General features: G+C 39.7%; 1 protein-coding gene across 2 annotated transcripts in view; it reads right to left on the bottom strand.

Annotated features, from left to right (window-relative positions):
- Positions 1–11,507, bottom strand: part of TNRC6A (trinucleotide repeat containing adaptor 6A) — a 208,240-nt gene extending 196,733 nt beyond the window's left edge. The window contains exon 1 of one of the 2 annotated variants that reach the window (XM_027126603.1): positions 11,481–11,507. The gene's annotated coding sequence lies outside the window, so the exon portion shown is untranslated. The remainder of the gene's footprint in view (positions 1–11,480) is intronic. The other variant, XM_027126601.1, reaches the window with a different exon arrangement.
- Between the last annotated feature and the right edge of the window lie 13,851 nt (positions 11,508–25,358).

The following is a 25,358-nucleotide window of genomic DNA, read 5'->3' on the forward strand; positions in this document are numbered from 1 at the left end:
AAAAATCAGTTACTTAATTGTGTAATGTTGAATGCTTTCCCTTTGAGATCAGAATGAGACAAGGATAATTACTTTCACTATTTCTATTATATTGTATTAGAAGGCTTAGCTGGTACAATGAGGCAATGACAACAAAAATTAAAAGGTGTAAGGATAGGAAAGGAAAAAGATTAACTTGCAGAAAATAGTTTGGCATTTTCTTGTAAAACTGAACTTATGCATACTCTATGATCCAGCACTTTCACTCCTAGGTATATAGCTTAGAGAAATTCTTGTACAAGTCCATAAGACATGTACAAGACCAAATGCCCATCAAGAGTAGAATGGATGAATAAATTGTAGCTCATTCACTTGGTGGATTACTATACATCCGTGAAAATGAATGAACAAACACAGATGAATCTCAAAAATAAAATATTGAGTAAAATAAATGTCATAGAAGAATATCTATGATCTGATTACATTTATCTACAACTCAAAAAGTTGGAAAAACTAATATATTGGTTAGGGATGCACACATATGTAATAAATCTAGCAGAAAAATTACTATTATAAAAGTCAAGATAGAGGTTACCTCTAGGGAAGATGAAGAGAGATGTTATTGGAGGGCTTCTAAGGCACTAGGTAGGTGTTACAAGGACATTTTTATTCTTCAGGCTGTATGTATATATGTATGTATTTATACATACATGTTTCATGTGTGATACATTTCACCATAGAAGTTTTTTTGAAAGCAATTCTTTTTAGGTCTAATTACCTAGAGGTATTTAGAGGAACATATTCAACGATACCTTGAGCAAACAATCAGTAAAGTCTAGACTTTGGGAAAATCTAGAGGAGAAATCATCTTGTTTCTTTAATACAAAATTTCAAGGAAAAAAAAAAGAGATGAACAGGAACCTATAAATTACAAAAGATGTGAGAGACATATTAACCAATTGCCAGGTACAGACCTTGTTCGGATGCTAATTCAAACAAACAAATTACTACAAATATGACAACTGCAGATATGTGAACACTATCTGGATATCTGATGATAATAAGAATTTATTCTTGATTTTATTGGGAAGCAGTGATGATACAGTGGTTATGTTTTAAAAGGGGGCCCTTGTCTTTTAAGGGACAATCATTCCCTCGAAATCCCCCTCAACGTCCTCGCCCTTTTCTCTCCTGTGGAATTTGTTCAGCATAACTTCAACCCGACTTGCACTCCAATATTTACAGATGAAATTTTATCATGTCTAAGATTTGATTCAAAATAATCCTGTTTGGTGGCGGCAGTGGGTGGGGTGGAGGGATGGTATAGAGAAAACAAGATGGGTCATGAGTTGAAAATTATTGAAACTAATGTTGGTATACTGGTTTTCACTATATTTATATATACATTTGAGATATTGCATAATAAAAATTAAAATAAAATAAAAACCAGGACAAAATTTTAAAGAAGAACTTCTGCTAAATCAAGATCTGTTTTGAAAGGGAAAATAAATATAGAAGTGAGTGTGACATTTGGGGTTCATTACCTTCTCACTCTGCCCAGAATAGCACCATTTATTTTGTTTATCTTATTTTGGCTGTAACGCGCAGCTTGTGGGATTTTAGTTCCCTGACCAGGGATTGAACCCAGGCCCTCAGCAGTGAGAGTATGCAGTCCTAACCACTGGACCACCAGGAAATTCTCAGCACCATTTGTTTTTCACAAGACAATCTAGATCATTGCTTCTAAATCTTCAGTGTACATACAAGTCACCTGAGGATTGTTAACATGCAGATTTGGATTCAGAATATCTAGGTTGGGGCCTGATATTCCACATTTCTAACCAGCTCCCATGTGATGCTGATGCTGGACTACCTCCAAGAATGCAGTCTTTCACCTCATCATAACCTCTATTCTGTTGAGCTTACCACTCACTCATCCTCCATCATTCCTTCCTGGTTCCATTCCCATTCTGGTCCAGCTTGGATTCTCTGGCTCACCTGGACAATCATTCCCTTAAAACCCCCTTCAACATCCTCGCCCTTTTCTCCCCTGTGGAACTTGTTCAGCAAAACTTCCACCCGACTTGCACTCCACCATCTCCAGGTTCTTGAACCCAAGCACTTAAATGTTACTGGAGAAAATGAGACAATTTTAAATACATGCTCTCTGTTCTCAGTAGGCACTCTGCTTTGCCCAGCAACCCTACTTCTCTCTTCAAGATGCTTATTTCCAAAATGACCATTTTATATCTTTACCTCCTCCCTCTTCTCATCTCCTTTCTCTCTACTAATCCCCTTTCACTGGGAAAATAAAATTTGGCAGATAGGAAACTCTTCATCCTCTCAATACCAAAATCTAGAAGCCTTCATGTATCTGCTCCATCTTCTTTCTCGTTATTCCCTCCTTTAAAAAAATAAAAATCTATCGTCACCTATTCATTCACATACACTTTGGATCCCATTCCCCTCTCTCCCTTTCAACTGGACCACTCCAACAGTTTACACAATCTACAGGTTCCTGTTTCTGTTTTTTTAAAGCAAACATAAAATCAAGATAGATTCCCAACCCTGACCCATATCTAAATGGTGCTTGATTTCTGTGCTCCCTTTCACAGTTTATTTACTTTTATTCACTCCTTAACACACTCCAATCTGGTTTCCATTATCACCAATCCACCAAAATTGCTCTTGTCAAAGTCTTCAGCTATCTCCATGTTACCAACTTGAATAGACAATTTTCTGTCCTCAATTTACTCAATGTCTCAGCAACTTTTGACCCAGTTAATAGAATGCTAGATTTTTTCCTGCCTGCTCCCTTTCCCCCACCAAAATATTCTGATCCTCTCCTAATCTTTCCACCTTAGGAAATGATATTACCAAGTTTAAGTCCCTTTTCTTAAACTCCTATCAAATCCATCAGCAAGGCTTGTTCTTTCTACCTCCTGAATATTTTTCTAATCTGTCTACTTCCATGCCATTTTCACTGCAATTACATTAAACTAATGCCTCCTATTTCCCAAAACAAGCCACCTGCTTCCTTGCCTCAGGGCCTTTGCACACACTGTTGTCTTGCCGAGAACACTGAAACACACTCCAAGTTCCATATGGCCCAAATTTCATTCTAGGGTAACAATCACAAAGTCTTCTTGGACTCCAAGTCATTCCCAGATAACCCCATGAGGAGACATTTCTACACCGCTTTCTATACCCTCTCCTGATTCACGTCCAAAAGAGATGCTCAGACCCCTGCTTGTTCTAAGCAGGTAATAAAGTCTGATATATGACCAGGTCTAAGCTCATCTCTAATCAGAGCAGAACTGGCTCCAAATTTCCTCTTGGCTTTCAGTTCTTCCCATAGTAGAGGAAGACAGTATCCAGCTTACCATTCTGAATTCATGTAGTAGGTTGGAAGCAAACAGACACAGTATTTTATAACTCCTCTTGTCAAGACGTATATTTCTTCATCCCTTGAATCTGGGCTTGACCATGTAACCTGTCTAGGCCAATGGAGCATTAGCAAACACAATGCAAGCAGATGTTTGAAAAGTGCTTGTGCATCGGGGCTTACCCTCTCTTGCTGAATTTGGAACTCAGCCATCACATGAAGACAACTGAGCTAGCTAGCTTGTTAGATATGGAGACACATGGCCTGGTCAGTTTCAGTGGCCTTTGCCGATTAGCAGACATGTGAGTGAGAACATCTAATATCAACCACCGCCAGCCAGCCTGCCAGCTAACTAGCTATATGAGTGAAGCCACGCAAGAACAGAATTCCTGGGCTTCCCTGGTGGCGCAGTGGTTGAGAGTCTGCCTGCCGATGCAGGGGACACGGGTTTGTGCCCCGGTCCGGGAAGATCCCGCATGCCACTGAGCCTGCGCGTCCGGAGCCTGTGCTCTGCAACAGGAGAGGCCACAACAGTGAGAGGCCCGCGTACCGCAAAAAAAAAAAAAAAAAGAACAGAATTCCTGTCCAGATGATCCCAGCTGCAGCTGTCAACTTGCTGCATAATGACCTATAAATGATTGTTGTTTTAAGCTGTTAAGTTTTGGGGTGCTTTGTGACACAGCAAAAACTAACAGATACACCTCTGGAAGGAGTCTTTTCATATTGCAAATCCAATTATGCTACTTCCCTACTTAAAATGCTTTAAAGGTTGTTCATTGATCCTGGGATGAAACCCAAGTCTTTTTAGCAAGGCCTACTGTGACTCACATTATCTGGACGGCTTCACCTCCTATTGTCCCACTCGTTCTTGCTGCTCTTGAAGTGGACCCAGGTCTCTCCCACACCGAGGCCCTTACACATGCCATTCCCTCTACCTGGATGCTCTTTCTGGCTCTTCACCTGGTCGACTCCTGCTCCTCTTTCAAGTCATAGCTTAAATATTATTGTACATCAGCAGAGAGGACTTCTTGGACCAACTCTTCCCCTTCGCCCCCCAACGGAAGTATGTCTCCAGTTATATATTCTCATGCTACCCTATTATTTTTCTTCTTAGCAAATACCCTAATTTGAAACGATATATTGTCTTGTGTGATGGTATGTTTATTAGCTGCCTTTTCCACTGGATTGCAAGCTTCACGAGAACAGGATGTCTCTGTTTGTTCACAAATGTAGCCCCAAACCTTGCATACCACCTGTCACATAGAGATGTGGATAGATATTTTTTGAGGCAGTTTATCATAGTGGTTAACAGTGCAGGCTCTGGAGAAAAGCTGCCTGGGCTCACATCCTAGCTCCATCACTTATGAACTGAGTGACATAACTAACTCCTTTGTGCCTCAGTTTTCCCATCTCTAGAATGGGGATACAAATAGCACCTCCTCATTGAATTGTTAGATGGATTATGCTCAGTAATTTTTAATTATTTCTTGCTGAACAGGTGTCAGCATACCTGGAGAACAGTGAACCAGGAGCTTCTGACACTGCCAACATCTCCTTCCTATGAGGCTACAGACACTGCCATGATTAAATTTACTTTTGCCTTCCCTGTGGCTAGTTTCTCAGCTAATGCTCTGGTCGTTCCACCAAGGTGCAGCCTCAAACTGTAAGCCATCTCTGTGGGGTGCCTTGTGACAACTGAGTGAGCCCCTATGCATTGAGCACTGGATTTTGACTCCTGCTTTAAGACCCGACTTCTTGCACATAGAGTCAGACATCTGGGGTCAGAGGACGTGGTCTCCTAACCACTGTAACTGCCCCTCCTGTCTCTTGATGATCCCCTGGCTGAGCAGGGACCTGGAGCCGCAAACATCCACTCAAGAAACAGTTCTGATGGGAAATACATCAATCACCCTTAACACACACGCACACGCACACACATACATGACAGGAACTGGGCCCTCTGCATTGTCTTAGTAAGAAAATCATCTCCAGAGGGGCCGTTAGTAGATTTCCAACCACCAAGTCCTCAGAAGCTGGGCCTTCAGGTTCTGGACAGAAAGAACATAAAATCTAGGTACCCCCCCCCAAAAATAATGTTTCAAGGCGAGGGGAGAGGAACTCCTAAGACAAGGCGTGGGAGAGAGAAAAACAGAAGGTGGGGGTGAATGAAAAGAGAAAATAAGAGGGGGTGGAGAGGGAGGAGGTGAGAAGTAAGAGAGGTTGAGAAGAGAGAGGCTCAGAGGAGCAAGCTGAGATAGGAGAGGGATGTCGGAAGAGGAGGCCGGGAAGGCAGGGAGAAGAGAGATGGAGTGCACATGCCGCCCCGGCACAGCCGCGCAGCGCTGGTCCCAGGAAGCCTGCGTCTGGCGGGGCCAGAGCCGGCAGGCACGTTCCTTCCAACGCGCCCAACCAGGGTGCCTGTGCATGCTAATGAGGCAGTCTAGGACGGCTTCACACACAATTGCTCCAAGTGCTCAGGAACTTACCAGGCTTCAGAATGATGGGGCACAGCTCCCGGGGTGGGGTGGGGGGGACCCCCTGCAGAGGGGCCTGGCCTCCAGGTACCCGGCGCTCACGGGTTAGTGGCTGCAAGACGACGGGTTTTCCATTCAGTCAGGCACCAACCCAAAGGGAGGGAGAGCCAGACCAAAAGGCAAAGGAGAGGAGGGGAACCTGCTTGTGTTTTTGGATTTAAATTGTTTTTGAGCCCACGTAGCCCTGGGAGTCACATGCTGCCTGCAACATCACCGGAGTCATCACGTGATACAGGTCTCCCATCATGTGACGAGACAAATCTGCCTAACTTCAGACCCCCGCCCCCACCTCCAGCTCTCAGACTGGCAGATAAAGTGCTTCTGGAGGAGCCTCCCCTTCCCCCAGAAGTCAGTGATAGAGGGAGGGATGCAGGTGGAGAACCTCAGAGCCCACGCGACGCTCGGGTCTTGATGAATAGTAATATGCCTTTCGCCCTCCTCCTAAGCTACTGCGACTTGGAGCAGTGCCAACCTCATTTGCATTCCAGCCTTTGTGAATAACTCAAGTGTCGCCACCGTTGCTCCAGCAATTGCAGAGCGTTTGAGCTCACACCATCCTGCCTTGTCCTGGAAAGCCCAGCTCGCCGGCCTCCCCTCCCCACAGCTTCCATGCCTCCTCACAGAGCAGTGGGAGTGGGGCGGAGCTGGGAGACGGTGGGGCTGCAGGAGAAGGGGAGCCGCTCCAGCTGAACCTTCTAGTCTTTTTTTTTTCTAGCTGCAGTAGGAGTCAGGTGGGGCCCGTCTGGCTCTGATTAGGCTGTCTCCTCTTAGTGATTGTAGCTCGGCTCTGCAGCGCTCTCTCTCTCTCTCTCTCTGTGCCCACAAGCATTCCTTCATTTCCCTCCTTAATCGGGATTCAGTTAAGTAGATCTGGTTTAAAAATCCGTTAGGCTTGTTTCCTCCCATTGCAGTAACCTCCTTGTCTCACTTGTTCCTTCACTCAAACAATCTTTTATTAAAGAAACTCATTTTTGTCGAGTACCTACTGCGTTGTGGATCTTGTGCTAGGCATTGAGAAAGGAGAAAGGAAGGGAAGAGATGTTAGATGCGTAAAACAAGATCTCCATCCTGGAGGTGCACGTTTGTTAGGGGCAACAGAAACATCAACAGACGTAGTAGATGTAAATTTCAGAGTCACACAAACTCAGGCATGCAAAAATGTGAATCCTCTATTCGTCTACACCCCAACCTCACCTCTCCCTCCAGCCCCACACGCCCCCCGGCCTCCATTCTGCCCAATATAGGAGATTTAATCTAATCACTTCCGAATAAACTTGTCTGGGTGATTTTTCTCTGCTTTGGATTTAAAGTCAAATTAAATTTCTGTTCTCTTGTCACTCTGCATACTAGGGTTGATACTAAACTCTGACTCGCTCAAATAAAGAAACAGGTAAACTATATGGACCACTTTCCTTGGAAGGAGATAGTATGACCGTTACTTTACAATCTGGAGGCCTGTTTGAGCAAAGGAAGATTACATTTTAAGAACAGATGGGCAGCAGTGTAAAATGCCTATGAGAGAAAAGATCCTGTTCTGAATCAGAAGTTTTGTTCTATTCCATCCTATATAATAAGAGAAGAAAGGGTGTCTGTGGTAGGCACAAGTGGCTGAGTTTACATGATGTGATAAATTAAGTTTCCTGTGTGGGGCAGAGTGAGGGCTGAGTGTAGAAATTAGGCTTAGGAGTAGACAATTAGAGCACTAATGTTTTTGCACTCCTGAGTTTGTGTGACCATGAAATTTGGGTTTGCTGTGTCCGAGTTTCTTCTGCCTTCCACTGACAACAGGCACCTCAAGGACAGAGATCTTGCCTTATGTGTCTCTACAACTCTTATTCTTTGTCAACAAAACCCCATTATGATGCCAACAGCAATGTTTCCAGCCCCGGGGATGACTCCATTCTCCTTTGTCAGTGATTGCTCCAAGGATGGACATGTGACAGTTCTTGCCATAGGGGCAAAAGGGTCAACTTCTTGGAGCTTCTGGAAAGATTTTCCTACTTGATAAGAGACAGAGTCATGAGGAAAAAGTTCTCTTCTTGCTTGCCACCTTTTGTTACTTGGATGTGGTCATGGGAGGCAGCCATCATGTGACGATGAGGTTAAAAAAAAATCATTGTCATAATACTAAGGATGGCGAAGAGGAAGGACAGAAAAAACACAGGTCTTTAATGAAACTGAGTTGCCAAACTGACCCTGGGTCCACCTATCTTAGAAAAATTAAGCATCTTTATGGTTTAAGACACTTTTATCCAGGAATCTTGTCACTTGTGTTTGGAACATATCCTAACCGACATAGCATCCACTGAACTTGGCAGCTGCCTCCTGGTTATCAATGGCCTTGGAAGAATAGCACTGGTGACGTTGTGGAGGTGGAAGTCTGATGATAGTGAGTCAAGAAGTAAATTGGAAAATTCTCTTCCTGACAATACAGAGGACCAAATAAGCATAGAAAAAAATCTGGATAAAATGTAACACATTTCTTTTAAGTGCATAGTTGAGTACTCTGAGAGAGAAGAAGAAAAAGAAAAGCAGAGAGCTAAGCTCATGAGGTAACACTGTGTCAGCCTTGGGGAGTTGGTGCTTAATGGGGACATGGCAGCCTTAGAGGATTGGGTTGTAACCTCGAGCAGTGTAGAAGACAAAGTCTGGGGAATTGGAACTGAAATTTCGACAACAACTTAGGACCCTCAAAGTGCTGTATTCTCACTGAAAATGTGCAACAGAAAAAGGTCTGCATTTAAGTCCAAGAAAACATGGAAGCTTGTGTGATTTGACCTGAATTCTGGGTCAAGGGAAAAATGACTCCTCTGATAATTAATAACCAAGGCCTGGCTCATGTACTTTGATGTTTGAATATACACTACTTTTTATGACCCAGGAATACCCAAAATAAAAAATAACACATAAAGAGAGGAGCCTTGGAGAGGCAAACATAAAACTGACCCAGAGGCAAGTTCCCTAAACCCAGGCTCCACAGAATTCCCACGGATTAATTTCCCACAGCAGATGAGTTCATAATCCAGAATGATAAAACACCAGTTATAACATATAAAGCACTAGTAGACAGAACAGTATTAGATCCCTCTAAATTTCATACAATAAAACAGTTAGATGTAGACTATTTAAAAAAACTTTATGCTTAACTTTTGGTTTTTTTTTTGCGGTACGCGGGCCTCTCACTGTTGTGGCCTCTCCCGTTGCAGAGCACAGGCTCCGGACGCGCAGGCTCAGCGGCCATGGCTCATGGGCCCAGCCGCTCCGTGGCATGTGGGATCTTCCTGGACCGGGGCACGAACCCGTGTCCCCTGCATCGGCAGGCGGACTCTCAACCACTGCGCCACCAGGGAAGCCCTATGCTTAACTTTTTAAGAAGAGATATTGCCTCTTGATTTCAAATAAGATGGAATAACAGGATTTGGATGTACCCTTCTGTGTGAAACAACTTAAAAGATAAAATATATAAAACAACAGTTTTCAAGACATGGAACATTAGATAACAAAGGACAAAGGAAACAAATGAGATGAGCCTTATTATTGCCCCATATTACTTGTCTAGAAAGAGTCTTCAGGCTGCAGTGAGAGAGGTGGGACTCAGACTGAGGCTGGCAGTCTCCCTGAGTTGAGGAGACAGAGCTGAGAGGCCAGGGAGGCCAAGGCAGTTAAAGTTTGCAAGGCAGGGTACTGGAGAGGAGATAGCCTCATGGAGAATGAACCTCCAGAGATCTGCAGGGGTGCCCTTCAAGTCTCTAGCTGAGTACAGATCATCACACACATGTGATAAAACTACCCAAGACAACTGAAAGAACCACCCAAAAGGATTAGAGGGACCAATTCCTGGGGCACACACAGGACCAGAAATAATTCCTGTTCACCACCCTAGTATGGAAAAATTTGTAATTTACAGGGTATTGGGTAGAGTACTAAGAAGTGTCTTGCCTCAGTGGTGGGACCAAATTATCTCCAGACTAAACACAACTCTAGTTCAGCCAAACAAACTTTAAAGCGAGCCTTGAAAGAATCAGTATATTTCCCAGTAACTTAACTCTACCCCATATCAAAGTTAACAATATTTAAAGAAATACAAAAACATCCAGCACATGTCAAAATAAAGTTCACAATTCTACCATCCAATCTTGAATATTATCAAACACGCAAAGAAACAGAAATATATAACAGAATGGAAAAAAAATCAATCAAAACTGACCTAGAAATGATACAAAATGGAATTAGTATGTAAGAAAATTCAAGCAGTTATAATAATTATGTTCCATATGTATAAAAGGCTAGAGGAAAGATGAAATATGTTGGGTAGAAGCATGAAGATATCAAAGTCAAGCTTCTAGATATGAAAACTATAATGACTGAGAGGAAAATTATAATACATAAGATTAAAAGCAGATTATACTTGTAAAATAGAATATTAGTGAACCTAAAGACATAACAATAGAAATAATCCAAAGTGAAGCACATAGAGAAAAAAAAGATTGAAAGAAATGAGCAGACTATTGTGACTTTTAGAAAAACTTCAAGTGGCCTAGTATACATGTACTTGGAGACCCTGAAATGAGGGGGATAGAAAAAATATTTTAAGAAATCATGGCTGAAATATTTCTAAATGGATGAAAACTATAAACACAGAGATCCAAAAAGCTAAACAAACACCAAACACAAGAAACATAAAGAAAACAACACCAAAGAATATCATAATCAAATTTTTAAAAACCAATGATAGGGAGAAAATATTAATAGCTGTCAGGGGTCACTTCACATCTGCTAGGATTGCTATAATAAAAGAAGATGTTTTGTGGATGATAATGATACTATACATAGAAAATCCTAAAGATGCCACCAGAAAATTACTAGAGCTCATCAGTGAATTCAGTAAAGTTGCAGGATACAAAATTAATATACAGAAATCTGTTGCATTTCTATACACTAACAACAAAATATCAGAAAAAGAAATTAAGGAAATAATCCCATTTACCATAGCATCAAAAGGAATAAAATACCTAGGAATAAACCTACCTAAGGAGGCAAAAGACCTGTACTCTGAAAACTATAAGACACTGATGAAAGAAACTGAGGACAACACAAAGAGTTGGAAAGATATACCATGCTCTTGGATTGGAAGAATCAATATTGTTAAAATGACTATACTACCCAAGGCAATCTACAAATTCAATGCAGTCCCTATCAAATTACCAATGACATTTTTCACAAAAGGAGAACAAATAATTTAAAAATTTGTATGGAAATACAAAACACCCCAAATAGCCAAAACGATCTTGACAAAGGAGAATGGAGCTGGAGGAATCACACTCTGTGACTTCAGACTACGCTACAAAGTTACAGTAATAAAAACAGTATGGTACTGGCACAAAATCAGATATATAGATCAATGGAACAGGATAGAGAGCCTAGAAATAAACACATGCACTTATGGTCAATTAATTTATGACAAAGGAGGAAAGAATATAAAATGGAGAAAAGACAGTTTTGGGTTTTTTTTCTTATAATAATGGTACTTTGTTTTTGTTTTGTTTATATTTATTTTTTTATCTGGCTGCACCAGGTCTTACTTGTGGCATGCAGGATCTTTAGTTACAGCATGTGAACTCTTAGTTTCAGCATGTGGGATCTAGTTCCTGGGCCCCCTGCATTGGGAGCATGGAGTCTTAACCACTGGACCACCAGGGAAGTCCCAACAGTCTCTTCAATAAGTGGCGCTGGGAAAACTGGACAGCTACATGTAAAAGAATGAAATTAGAACATTCTCTACCACCATATACAAAAAATAAAACTCAAAATGGATTACAGACCTAAATGTTAGATCAGATAGTATAGAACTCCTAGAGGAAAACAAGCAGAACACTCTGACATAAATTGCAGCAATACCTTTTTGCATCCATCTCCTAGAGTAATGGAAATAAAGGCAAAAATAAACAAATGGGACTTAATTAAACTTAAAAGCTTTTGCACGGCAAAGGAAACTATAAACAAAATGAAAAGACAACCTACGGAATGGAAGAAAATATTTGCAAACAATACAACTGACAAGGGATTAATTTCCAAATATACAAACAGCTGATTCAGCTCAGTATCAAAAAGAACAAACAACCCAATCAAAAAATGGGCAGATGGGACTTACCTGGAGGTCCAGTGGTTAAGACTCGACACTTCCACTGCAGTGGGCAAGGGTTCAATCCCTAAGATCCTGCACGCTGCATTGCATGGCCAAAAAAAAAAAAAAAAAAATTGGGCAGAATACCTAAATAGACATTTCTCCAGAGAAGACATACAGATGGCCAACAGGCACATGAAAAGATGCTCAACATCGCTAATTATTAGAGAAAGGCAAATCAAAACTACAATGAGGTAACACCTCACAATGGTCAGACTGGCCGTCATCAAAAAGTCTACAAATAAAAAGTGCTGGAGAGGGTGTGGAGAAAAGGGAACCCTGGTACACTGTTGGTGGGAATGTAAATTGCTGCAGCCACTATGGAGAATAGTGTAGAGGTTCCTTAAAAAATTAAAAATAGAGCTAACATATGTTCCAACAATCCCATTCTTGGGCATATATCCAGAGAAAACTCTTATTCAAAATGATACATCAACCCCAATTTTCATAGCAGCACTGTTTACAATAGCCAAGACATGGATGCAACCTAAATGTCCATCAACAGAGGAATGGATAAAGAAGATGTAGTATATATATACAGTGGAACATTACTCAGCCATAAAAAGAATAAAATAATGCCATTTGCAGCAACATGGATGGACCTAGAGATTATTATACTAAGTGAAGTAAGTCAAAGACAAATATCACATGATATCACACATATGAGGCAAATGAACTTATTTACAAAACAGAAATAGACTCAGACATAGAAAACAAACTTATGGTTACCCAAGGGGAAAGGCATGTGAAGGATAAATTAGGAGTTTGGGATTAATAGATACACACTACTATATATAAAATAGATAAACAACAAGGACCTACTGTATAGTACAGGGAACTATATTCAGTATCTTGTAATAACCTATAATGGAAAAGAATCTGAAAAAGAATAAATATCTATCTCTCCATTTATGTATAGCTGAATCACTTTGCTATACACCTGAAACTAATACAACATTGTAGATCAACTATACTTCAATAATTTAAAAAAAAAGATAATATCATCTGTGTAGGCCAAGATGTGGAGAAATTGGAACCCACATACACTGCACTTTTGAGAATGTAAAATGTAAAAAACAACCACTTTGGAAAATAGTCTTGTATTTCCTCAAACATTTAAGAATACCATTTGATCCAACAATTCTAATCCTAAGTATATAACCAAGAGAAATTAAAACATATGTTCACATAAAAACTGGTATATGCGTGTTCATAGTAGCATTAATCACAATAGCCAAAAGGTAGAAACAACCCAAATATCTATCAATGATGAATGGATAAGCACAATGGAATATCATTTGGCCATAAAAATAAATTAAATACTGATACATGCTACAACATGGATGAACCTTGAAGACATTATGCTAAGTGAAAGAAGCCAGTCACCAAAAGAACCACATATTATGATTCTCTTTATATGAAATATCCAGTATAGACATATCTGTAGAGACAGAAAAGAGATTAGGGCTGAAGGAGATGAGGATATTGGAAAGTAATAGCTAAAGGGTACAGGGTTTCTTTTTGAGATGATGAAAATGTTCTAAAATTGATTGTGGTAATTGCTGCCAACTCTGTGAATATACTAAAAAACCACTGAATTGTATACTTTAAATGTGTGAATCATACAGGATGTGAATTATATTTTGATAAAATTGTTACAAATAATTAAAAAGCAATGAAATGGAGGAAAAGACATTTTACATATAGAGGAAACAGATAAGAATGAGAACAAAATTCTGGTTGGAAAAATGCAAGTGAGAAGACAGTAACAACATCTTTAAAGTACTGAAAGGAAAAAAATCAACTTAGAATTTTATACCTCCCAAAAAACCTGTCAAAAATGAAATCATATTAAAAACATTTTAATTCATATAAAAGCTGAAATAATTCATTACCAGCAGACCCACACTATAGGAATTGTTCAAGGAAATCCTTCAGACAGAGGGAAATAATTCTAGATGGAAATCTGGATCTACATAAAGGAAAGACGAGCACAAGATACAGTAACTATGCAGGTAAATATAAAGACTCTGTGCCTTATTATTTAAATCTCTTTGAAAATAATGTTTAAAGCAAAAGTAATAACAACATACCATGGGTATACAAAATAAATAGAAGTAAAATGGATGGTGAAAATAGCATAAAGATCAGGAGGGGGAGATGGAAATATACTGTTGTAAGATTCTTATACTAACTATATGTGAAGTGAAGTATCACTTGAAAGTAGAATGTGATAAGTTAAAGACGCATACTGTAAACCCAAGGCAACCCCTAAAATAACATAATTAAGAGTCATAGCTAATAAGCTAAGAGGAGCACAACTGCATATAGATATGGATAAATCACTAAGGAGAAACAGATAATTCTGCAATTATAGGCAGATATTTCAACATCTCTCTTTTAATAATTCATAGAAAAACTAGACGGGAAATAAGTAAGGGTATAAAAGACCCAATATTTTAACCAACTTGACCTAATTGACATTTACAGAACATCCCACATAACAGCAGCAGAGTACACATTCTTTTCCAGTGTACATAAAACATTTATCAGGATAAACCATGGTCTCTGTCATAAAACAGTTCTCAAGAAAATGGATTAAAATTCATGAAGTACCTTCTCTGACCAAAATGGAATTAAATTGGAAATCAATAATAGAAATAAATCTGAAAAAGCCCCCAATAGTTGGAAACTAAAAAACACACTTCTAGGGGCAGAGTCAAGCTGGTGGACTAGGAGGACGAGGAATTCGTGTCTCTGCACAACTAGGGCACCTACCAGGCACCGGTGGGGGACCATGGACACCTAAGGGGGTGGGAGAAACCCCCAGAAACTGGGTAGGATGTGGGGAGTAGTGAGGGGAGAGGAGAAGTGGAGGCTGGACTGGACCGGCGCCCCTGAGGGGCGGCTGCGGGGGGAAAGGGATCCGAGGCCCGGAGGGGAAAAGGGGGGGGGGACCTTTGGGAGGGCAGAGGACCAAAAGGGAGAATGGCCAGCGTTTAGCCTGTCCACTTGGGCCCCCGGAAGCCTGCTGAGATCCCAGGCCTGATCCTCTGCACACTAAGGCCCCATCCAGCCACGTGGGTCCTGAGGGAGTGGGAGGGAGGGAAGGGGGAGCAAAAGTAAAGCCCGGACCTCTGGGACCAGCACCCCTGAGGCGTGGCTGGGGGAGGGGAGGAGTTCCTACACCTGGTTGGACCCACCCACAGTTAGGGGTCCAGAGGCGACGGAGGAGACTCTGGAGGGGGATGGGGTGGAGGAACGGAAGGGACCGCAGCCAGCATCTTCCCTGTCCACTTGGGCACCGGGGAGCCTGTTGGGCTAATCCTCTGCCCTTAGAGTCTCCCTCCTGCTGTGCAGAGCCCAAGCTCCGCCCCTACACCCCCACCCAGAGCCCTACCTCTACAGGTGGCACTCTGAGACCCCCTCCAACTGCCCTGGGCCTAAACCACACCCACACACCCTCACCCAGGGACTTACCTCCAAACTCCGGAACTCCACACTTCGGAGGCCCCCCTCTGGACGTGCCTCCTCTCCACTTCTGCACAGGTGCTAAGTCTAGGCCCCACTCCATGCTTAAACTGCACTACTCAGCCTAGGCCCCGCCCCACCCTAAACCCCACCCCTGCCTAAGTTCCACACCCCCGTCTAGGCTCTGCCCCGCCTAGTCAAGGCCTTTTCGGGTCTTTTTTTTTTTCTTTTTTCTTCTTTTAGGTTGGGCCTCTGTATTACCTTGCTGTTGTTGATTCGCTTACATTTTTATTTTTTCTAATCTTTTATTTTTCTAATTTTATTTTATTCTTTATACTTTGTTATTGTTCTGCTCCTTTGGGCTTGTTCCTTTTTTTTTTCCTTTCTTCTGCTGTGGTTTTCTTTTACCTTGTTGTAGTTGTTTCAATTATATTTTTATTTTTCCTAATATATTTCTTATCTTTCTAGTTTTATTTTATTTTTTATTCTTTGTTATTGTACTGCTTCTTTTTTTCTTTTCTTTTGCCTCACCACACAGCTTGCAGGATCTTGATTCCCAGGCTGGGGGTCAGGCTTGAGCTCCTGTGGTGGGAGCACCAAGTCTAAACCACTGGACTACCAGAGAACCTCAAATCCCAGGGAATATTAATTGGAGTGAGGCCTCCCAGAGGTCCTCATCTTGGCACCAAGACCTGGCTCTACCCAACTGCCTGCAAATTCGAGTGCTGGATGCCTCAGGCCAAACAACCAGTAAGACAGGAATTCAGTCTCACCCATCAAAAAAATAAAAAATAAAAAATGGAACGACAAAAAGTACATTACAGATGAAGGAGCAAGGTAAAACCCCACAAGAACAAATAAGTGAAGATGAAATAGGCAACCTACCTGAAAAAGAATTCAGAGTAACGATAGTAAAGGTGATCCAAAATCTCAGAAACAGAATGGAGAAAATACAAGAAATGTTTAACAAGGACCTAGAAGAACTAAAGAGCAAACAAACAGTGATGAACAACACAATAACAGAAATTAAAAATACTCTAGAAGGAATAACTAGCAGAATAACTGAGGCAGAAGAATGGATAAGTGAGCTGGAAGATAGAATGGTGGAAATAACTGCCACAGAGCAGAATAAAGAAAAAAGAATGAAAAGAATTGAGGACAGTCTCAGGGACCTCGGGGACAACATTAAACACACCAACATTCAAATTACAGGGGTCCCAGAAGAAGAAGAGAAAGAGAAAGGGTCTGAGAAAATATTTGAAGAGATTATAGTTGAAAATTTCCCTAACATGGGAAAGGAAATAACCACTCAAGTTCAGGAAGTGCAGAGAGTCCCATACAGGATAAACCCTAGGAGAAACACACCAAAACACATATTAATCAAACTAACAAAAATTAAATTCAAAGAAAAAATATTAAAAGCAGCAAGGGAAAAGGAAAAAATAACATACAAGGGAATTCCCATAAGGTTATCAGCTGATTTCTCAGCAGAAACTCTACAGGTCAGATGGCAGTGGCAGGATACATTTAAAGTGATGAAAGGGAAAAACCTACAACCAAGATTACTCTACCCAGCAAGGATCTCATTCAGATTCAACAGACAAATCAAAAGCTCTTTACAGACAAGCAAAAGCTACGAGAATTCAGCACCACCAAACCAGCTTACAACAAATGCTAAAGGAAATTCTCTAAGCAGCAAACACAAGAGAAAAAAAAAAAGACCCATAAAAACAAACTCAAATCAATTAAGAAAATGGTAATAGGAATATACATGTCGATAATCACCTTGAATATAAATGGTTTAAATGCTCCAACCAAAAGACACAGGCTTGCTGAATGGATATATAAACAAGACCCTTATATATGCTGTCTACAAGAAACCCCAGACCTAGGGACACATACAGACTGAAAGTGAGGGGATGGAAGAAGATATTCCATGCAAATGGAAATCAAAAGAAAGCTGGAGTAGCAATACTCATAACAGATAAAATAAACTTTAAAATAAAGACTGTTACAAGAGACAAGGAAGGACACTACATAATGATCAAGGGAGAAATCCAAGAAGAAAACATAACAATTATAAATATTTATGCACCCAACATAGGAGCACCTCAATATATAAAGCAAACGCTAACAGCCATAAAAGGAGAAATCCACAGTACCACAATAACAGTGGGGGACTTTAACACCCCACCTACACTAATAGATCATCCAGACAGAAAATAAATAAGGAAACACAACTTTAAATGACACAATAGACCAGATAGACTTAATTGATATTTATAGGACACTCCACCCAAAAGCAGAAGAATACACTTTCTTCTCAAGTGCACACAGAACATTCTCCAGAATACATCACATCTTTGGTCATGAATCAAGCCTTGGAAAATTTAAGAAAATTGAAATGGTATCAAGCATCTTTTCCAACCACAATGCTATGAGATTAGAAATCAATTACAGATGAAAAAACTGTAAAAAAACACAAATACATGGAGGCTAAACAGTGTGCTGCTAAAGAACCAAGAGATCACTGAAGAAATGAAAGAAGAAATAAAAAAATACCTAGAGACAAATGAGAATGAAAACACGATGATCCAAAACGTATGGGACACAGCAAAAGCAGTTCTAAGAGGGAAGTTTATAGCAACTCAAGCTCACCACTTTTGACAAAATTCAACACCAATTTATGATAAAAACTCTCCAGAAACTGGGCATAGAGGGAACCTACCTCAACATAATAAAAGCCAAGTACAGCAAACCCAGAGCAAACACCATTCTCAATGGTGAAAAACGGAAAGCATTTCCTCTAAGATCAGGAATGAGACAAGGATGTCCACTCTTGCCACTATTATTCAACATAGTTTTGGAAGTCCTAGCCACAGCAATCAGAGAAGAAAAAGAAATAAAAGGAATACAAACTGGAAAAGAAGAAGTAAAAATGTCACTGTTTGCAGATGACATGATACTATATGTAGAAAATCCTAACGATGCCACCAGAAAACTACTAGACCTAATCAATGAATTTGGTAAGGTTGCAGGATACAAAATTAATGCACAGAAATCTCTTGCATTCCTATACACTAATAATGAAAAATCAGAAAGAGAAATTAAGAAAACAATCCCATTTACCACTGCAACAAAAAGAATAAAATACCTAGGACTAAACCTACCTAAGGAAGCAAAAGACCTGTAGTCAGAAAACTATAAAACACTGATGAAAGAAATTAAAGATGACATAAACAGATGGAGAGATATACCATGCTCCTGGATTGGAAGAAACAACATCGTGAAAATGACTATACTACCCAAAGCAATCTACAGATTCAATGCAATCCCTATCAAATTACCAATGGCATTTTTCACAGAACTAGAACAAGAAATTGTACAATTTGTAGGGAAACACAAAAGACCCTGAATAGCCAAAGCAATCTTGAGAAAGAAAAATGGAGCTGGAGGAATCAGGATCCCTGACTTCAGACAATACTACAAAGCTACAGTCATCAAGACAGTATGGTACTCACAAAAAAGCAGAAATATAGATCAATGGAACAGGATAAGAAGCCCAAAGGTAAACCCACACACATATGGTCACCTTATCTTTGATAAAGGAGGCAAGAATATACAACGGAGAAAAGACAGCCTTTTCAATAAGTGGTGCTGGGAAAACTGGACAGCTACATGTAAAAGAATGAAATTAGAACCCCCCTAACACCATACACAAAAATAAACTCAAAGTGGATTAAAGACCTAAAGGAAGGCCAGACACTATAAAACTCTTAGAGGAAAACATAGGCAGAACACTCTATGACATAAATCACAGCAAGATCCTTTTTGACCCACCTCCTACAGAAATGGAAATAAAAACAAAAATAAACAAATGGGACCTAATGAAACTTAAAAGCTTTTGCACAGCAAAGGAAACCACAATCAAGACAAAAAGACAACCCTCAGAATGGGAGAAAATATTTGCAAACGAAGCAACTGACAAAGGATTAATTTCCAAAATATACAAGCAGCTCATGCAGCTCAATATCAAAAAAAACAAACAACCCAATCCAAAAATGGACAGAAAACCTAAAAGACATTTCTCCAAAGAAGACATACAGATGGCCAAGAAGCACATGAAAAGCTGCTCAACATCACTAATCATTAGGGAAATGCAAATCAAAACCACAATGATGTATCACCTCACATTGGTCAGAATGGCCATCATCAAAAAATACAGAAACATGGGGGTTTCCCTGGTGGTGCAGTGGTTGAGAGTCCGCCTGCCGATGCAGGGGACACGGGTTCGTGTCCCGGTCTGGGAGGATCCCACATGCCGCGGAGCGGCTGGGCCCATGAGCCATGGCTGTTGAGCCTGCACGTCTGGAGCCTATGCTCTGCAACCGGAGAGGCCACAACAGTGAGAGGCCCGCGTACCGAAAAAAAAAAAAAAAATCTAGAAACAATAAATGCTGGCTCAACTTCGCTGTTGGTGCAGTGGTTAAGAATCCACTTGCCAATGCAGGGTACATGGGTGCGATCCCTGGTCCGCGAAGATCCCACATTCTGTGGAGCAACTAAGCCCATGAGCCACAACTAGTGAGTCTGCATGCCACAACTACTGAAGCCCGCACACCTAGAGCCCTTGCTCAGCAACAAGGGAAGCCACCGCAATGAGAAGCCAGCGCACGGCAACGAAAAGTAGCCCCCACTCGCCGCACCAGAAAAAGCCTGTGCACAGCAATGAAGACCCAATGCAGCCAAAAATAAATAAATTAATTAATTAAACAAATTTAATTTAAAAAAATGCTGGAGAGGGTGTGGAGAAAAGGGAACCCTCCTGAATTGTTGGTGGGAATGTAAATTGATACAGCCACTATGGAGAACAGTATGGAGGTTCCTTAAAAAACTAAAATAGAATTACCATATGACCCAGCAATCCCACTACTGAGCATATACCCTGAGAAAACCATAATTCAAAAAGATACATGCACCACAATGTTCGTTGCAGCATTATTTACAATAGCCAGGACGTAGAAGCAACCAAATGTCCATCAACAGATGAATGGATAAAGAAGATGTGGCACACGTATACAATGGAATATTACTCAGCCATAAAAATGAATGAAATTGAGTTATTTGTAATGAGGTGGATGAACCTAGAGTCTGTCATACAGAGTGAAGTAAGTCAGAAAGAGAAAAACAAATACCGTATGCTAACGCATATACATGGAATCTAAAAAAGTGGTACTGATGAACCTAGTGGCAGGGCAGGAATAAAGATACAAACATAGAGAATGGACTTGAGGTCACAGTGGGGGAAGGGGAAGCTGGGATGAAGTGAGAGTAGCACTGACATATATACACTACCAGCTGTAAAATGGATGGCTAGTGGGAAGCTGCTGCATAGCACAACGTGATCAACTTGATGCTTTGTGATGACTTAGTGGGATGGGATAAGGAGTGTGGAGGGAGGCTCAAGAGGGAGGGGATATGGGGATATATGTATGCATATAGCTGATTCAATTTGTTGTACAGCAGAAACAAACACAACATTGTAAAGCAATTATACTCCAATAAAGATGTGGAAAAAAATATTTAAAAACTCACTTCCAAATAACCCATGGGTGAAAGGAGAAATCAAAAAGGAAACTAGAAAGAATTTTGAACTGAATGAAAATGAAAACACAACATATAAAAATGTGTTGAATGCAACTAATGGAATATTTAAATGGAAACTTGTAATACTAAGTGAATATTTTAGAAAAGGAAGATCACAACTACGTAACTTTAGCTATTACCTTAAGAAACCAGAGAAAAGGAGCAAACGAAACACACAGTAAACAAAAGAAAGGAAATAATAAATATTAGAACAGAAATCAATGAAATAGAAAACTGAAAATATAGACAAATCAATGAAAAAAACCCGGATATTTTCAAGATCAATAAAATTAATAAATTTCTAGCTGTACTGATCAGGAAAAAAGAAAGAGAAGACACAAATTACCAATATCAGGAATGAGAGAGATAACACTCCAGATTTATGGATATTAAAAAGGATAATGGAGAATATTATGATAACTTTATGTTGATAAATTTTATAGCTTAGATAAATTAGACAAATTCCTGGAAAGACAAAAATGATCAAAGCTCACTCAAGAATACTGTACTATACAAGATCAATATATACAAATCTATTGTAGTTCTATACACTAATAATGAACAACCAAAAATCTAATTAAGAAAGCAATTCCATTGACAATAGCATGAAAAAACATACTTAGGAATACATTTAACCAAGGATGCACAAAACTTGTACACTGAAAACCACAAAACATTGCTGAAAGAAATTAAAGAAGATATAAATAAATGGAAAGATATCCACTGTTCATGGACTGGAAGACTTAATATTATCAAGATGGCAATACTATCAAGAGAGATCTACAGATTCAATTGTAATCCCTATCAAAATTCCAACTCCCTTTTTTTTTTTTGCAGAAATGGACAAACTAATCCTAAAATTCATATGGAAATGTCAGGGACTCAGAATAGCCAAAAAATTATATTTTAAAAGAACTAAGTGGGAGGACTCACACTTCCCAATTTAAAAACTTACTATGATGTGGTACTGGCTTAAGGATAAGCACATATTATCAATAGTATAGAGTTAAGAATCCAGATATAAACCTTCACATTTATGGGCAATTGATTTTGGAGAATGTGTCAAGATTCAATGGGGAAAGAGTAGTTTTCCAACAAATGGTGCTAGGACAAGTGAACATCCAGATGCAAGAGAATGAATTTGGGCCCCTACCTCCTTCCATAGGCCAAAATTAACTCAAAATGCATCATAGACCTCAGTGTAAGAGGTAAAATAATAAAATTCTTGGAAGAAAATGTAGGAGTAGATCTTCATGACCTTAGATTAAGCAAGTTTTCTTTGACGTGACACAAAAATTAACAAAAGAAAAAATAAGATAAATTGGACATCATCAAAATTTAAAACTTTTGTGCTTCAAAAGACACCATAGCAGAAATAAAAAGACAACCCAAAGACTGGGAGAAAATATTTGCAAACTGTATATCTGATAAGGGACTTGGATCCAGACTATACAAAGGACTCTTACAACTCAACAGAGGAAAGACAAATAGCCCAAGAAAAAGTTGGGCAGGGAATCTGAATAGATATTTCTCCCCAAAAGATATGCAAATTGCCAATAAGCACATGAAAAGATGCTTAATATCATCAGGAATGAGGGAAATACAAATCCAAACCACAATGAAATATCAGTTTACATCCACCAGGATGGCTATAAACAAGAAGATGGACAATAACAAGTGCTGAGGAGAATGTAGAGAAATTGGAATTCTCACACTGTTGGTGGGAACATAAAATGGTACAGCTGTTTTGGAAAACAATTTGGCATGTAACCCAGCAAATACACAAGACTGAGAATTGAAAATATACATCCACCAAAAAACTTGCACATGAATGTTCAATAGCAGCATTATTCATACTAGCCAAAAAGGAGCGATAAGTCAAATGCCCATCTATTGATGGATCAACAAAAAGTGGTATAGCCAATGGGACCTAATCAAACTTAAAAGCTTTTGCACAGCAAATAAGACCATTAGCAAAATGAAAAGACAGCCTACAGACTGGGAGAAAATATTTGCCAACAATGTGAACCAACAAGGGGCTAATTCCAAAATGACAAACAGCTCATACAAATCAGTATTAAAAAAAAAACCTGATAAAAAATGGGCAAAGGACCTGAATAGACATTTTTCCAAAGAAGACATACAGATGATCAAGAGGCAAATGAAAAGGTGCTCAACATCACTAATCACCAAGGAAATGTAAATCAAAACCACAATGAGATACTACCTCATATCTATCAGAATGGATATTATCAAAAAGACAAGAATAACAAGTATTGGTGAGGATGTGGAGAAAAGAGAACACTCATGCACTGTTGATGAGAATGTAAATTGGTGCAGCCACTATAGAAAATATGGCAGTTCCTCAAAAAATTAAAAATAGAACTACCGTATGATCTGGCAATTCCACTTCTGGGTATTTATCCAAAGAAGGCAAAAACACTAGTTCAAGAAGATATATGTACCCCTACATGCACTGAAGCTTTATTTACAACAGCCAAGATATGGAAGCAACCTAGGTGCCCATCAATAGATGAATGGATAAAGAAAATGTGGTGTATATATATATATATATATATATATATATATACACACACACAATGGAATAGTACTCAGTCATAAGAAAGAATGAAATCTTGCCAGCTGTGACAATATGGATAGACACATGGAGGGTTATTATGCTAAGTGTAATAAGTCAGACAAAGAAAAATAAATGCCTTATGATTTCACTTACATGTGGAATCTAAAAACCCAAACAGAAACAAACAAAAAAACCAAGAACAGACTCAGATACCGAGAAAAAAAATGATGGTTGCCAGGCAGGGGATGGGGGGAATGGACAAAATAGGTGAAGGGGATTAAGAGGTACAAATTTCCAGCTATAAGATAAATAAGTCATGGGGATGTAATGTACACATAGGCAATATAGTTAGTAATATTGTAACAACTTGCATGGTGACAGATGGTAACTGGTCTTACTGCAGTGATCATTTTATAATGTATAAAAATATTGAATCACTATGTCATATACCTGAAACTAATATATTTTATTTTATTATAACTCAATAAAAATTTTTAATTAAAAAACAAGCTTATGGAAAGGTATATGGAAGACAAATCCCTTAGCTATACCCTACAAAGAATCAGAGTTACCAACAGAATAAAAGAGGTGGAGGAAGAGAAGAAGAAATAAGGAAACAGTGGAAGAAAAAGTTCCTGATCTAAAGGAAAAACTTGGGTTGATATAGTTGACCGAGGATTCTAGGCACAAATCTAGAATGGCCTTGAAAACATGAGAAGTCCAGAAATTTATAGAATCTTGGGGGAAAACTTTGACATTTTACAGGCCCACGTTTTGCTAATCTGTAGGACTTGGCAAGCTCCCAGCTGACATTGTTTAACAATATTATTGATGATAGAGAGTCGGATTGAGGGATTCCAGCTAAACATAGTGGACTGAATATAATTCCTTCTGATTCTTCCTGAAAATTCACTATAATGATAATAAAGGGAGAAAAGGGGCACAAATGAACAAGAACAAAGAGAAGAAATAATAGCAACACATTTTTGGAAGGTGACATTCATATGGAAAAGTAGAAACTGACCAGAAAATCAGAGGTCTAAATCAGTAGCCCAAAGCGAGGCTATTCATAAGATAGAAGCCCAGGAAGAATCAGAATACATAGGTGACAGATACTACTGAAAGCAGGGATGCAGGTAGGGCCAGAAGGGTGAATACACAGCAGCTCATCCTGCAAAAGAATGAAGACTAGCTCAACTAGAGCAGTGGTTCCAAACCTTGGCTGCACATTGGAATCGCCTGGGGAGATGTATTAAATCAGAAACTCTGGAGGGTAGCATCCACCCAGTTTTCAGTATTTTTAAAGCCCCCCAGGTAATTTCAATATGCAGCCCTGTGAGAACCACTGAACAGAAAGCCTCTGGATTTGAGGACATCAGGGGTGCTATAATGAGAATAGGAAGATTGACTCTAAGTCTATATACTGAATGAAGCCTACCTGGCTCCCCAAAAGTTCCTGGTAGCAAGCTTTGTAATTATATTGCACCTTCTCTATCCCATTCTGAAGAGTGGAAAATTCCTCTTTGGGGAAACTAGCCCAAGAAAAATGTCTGGGAGATAGTAGCAGCTGGGGCTCCC

The sequence above is a fragment of the Aethalodelphis obliquidens genome, unplaced genomic scaffold, assembly GCF_003676395.1.
Source record: "Aethalodelphis obliquidens isolate GAN/ISIS:26980383/991018 unplaced genomic scaffold, ASM367639v1 scaffold30, whole genome shotgun sequence".
Taxonomy (NCBI): Eukaryota; Metazoa; Chordata; class Mammalia; order Artiodactyla; family Delphinidae; genus Aethalodelphis; species Aethalodelphis obliquidens.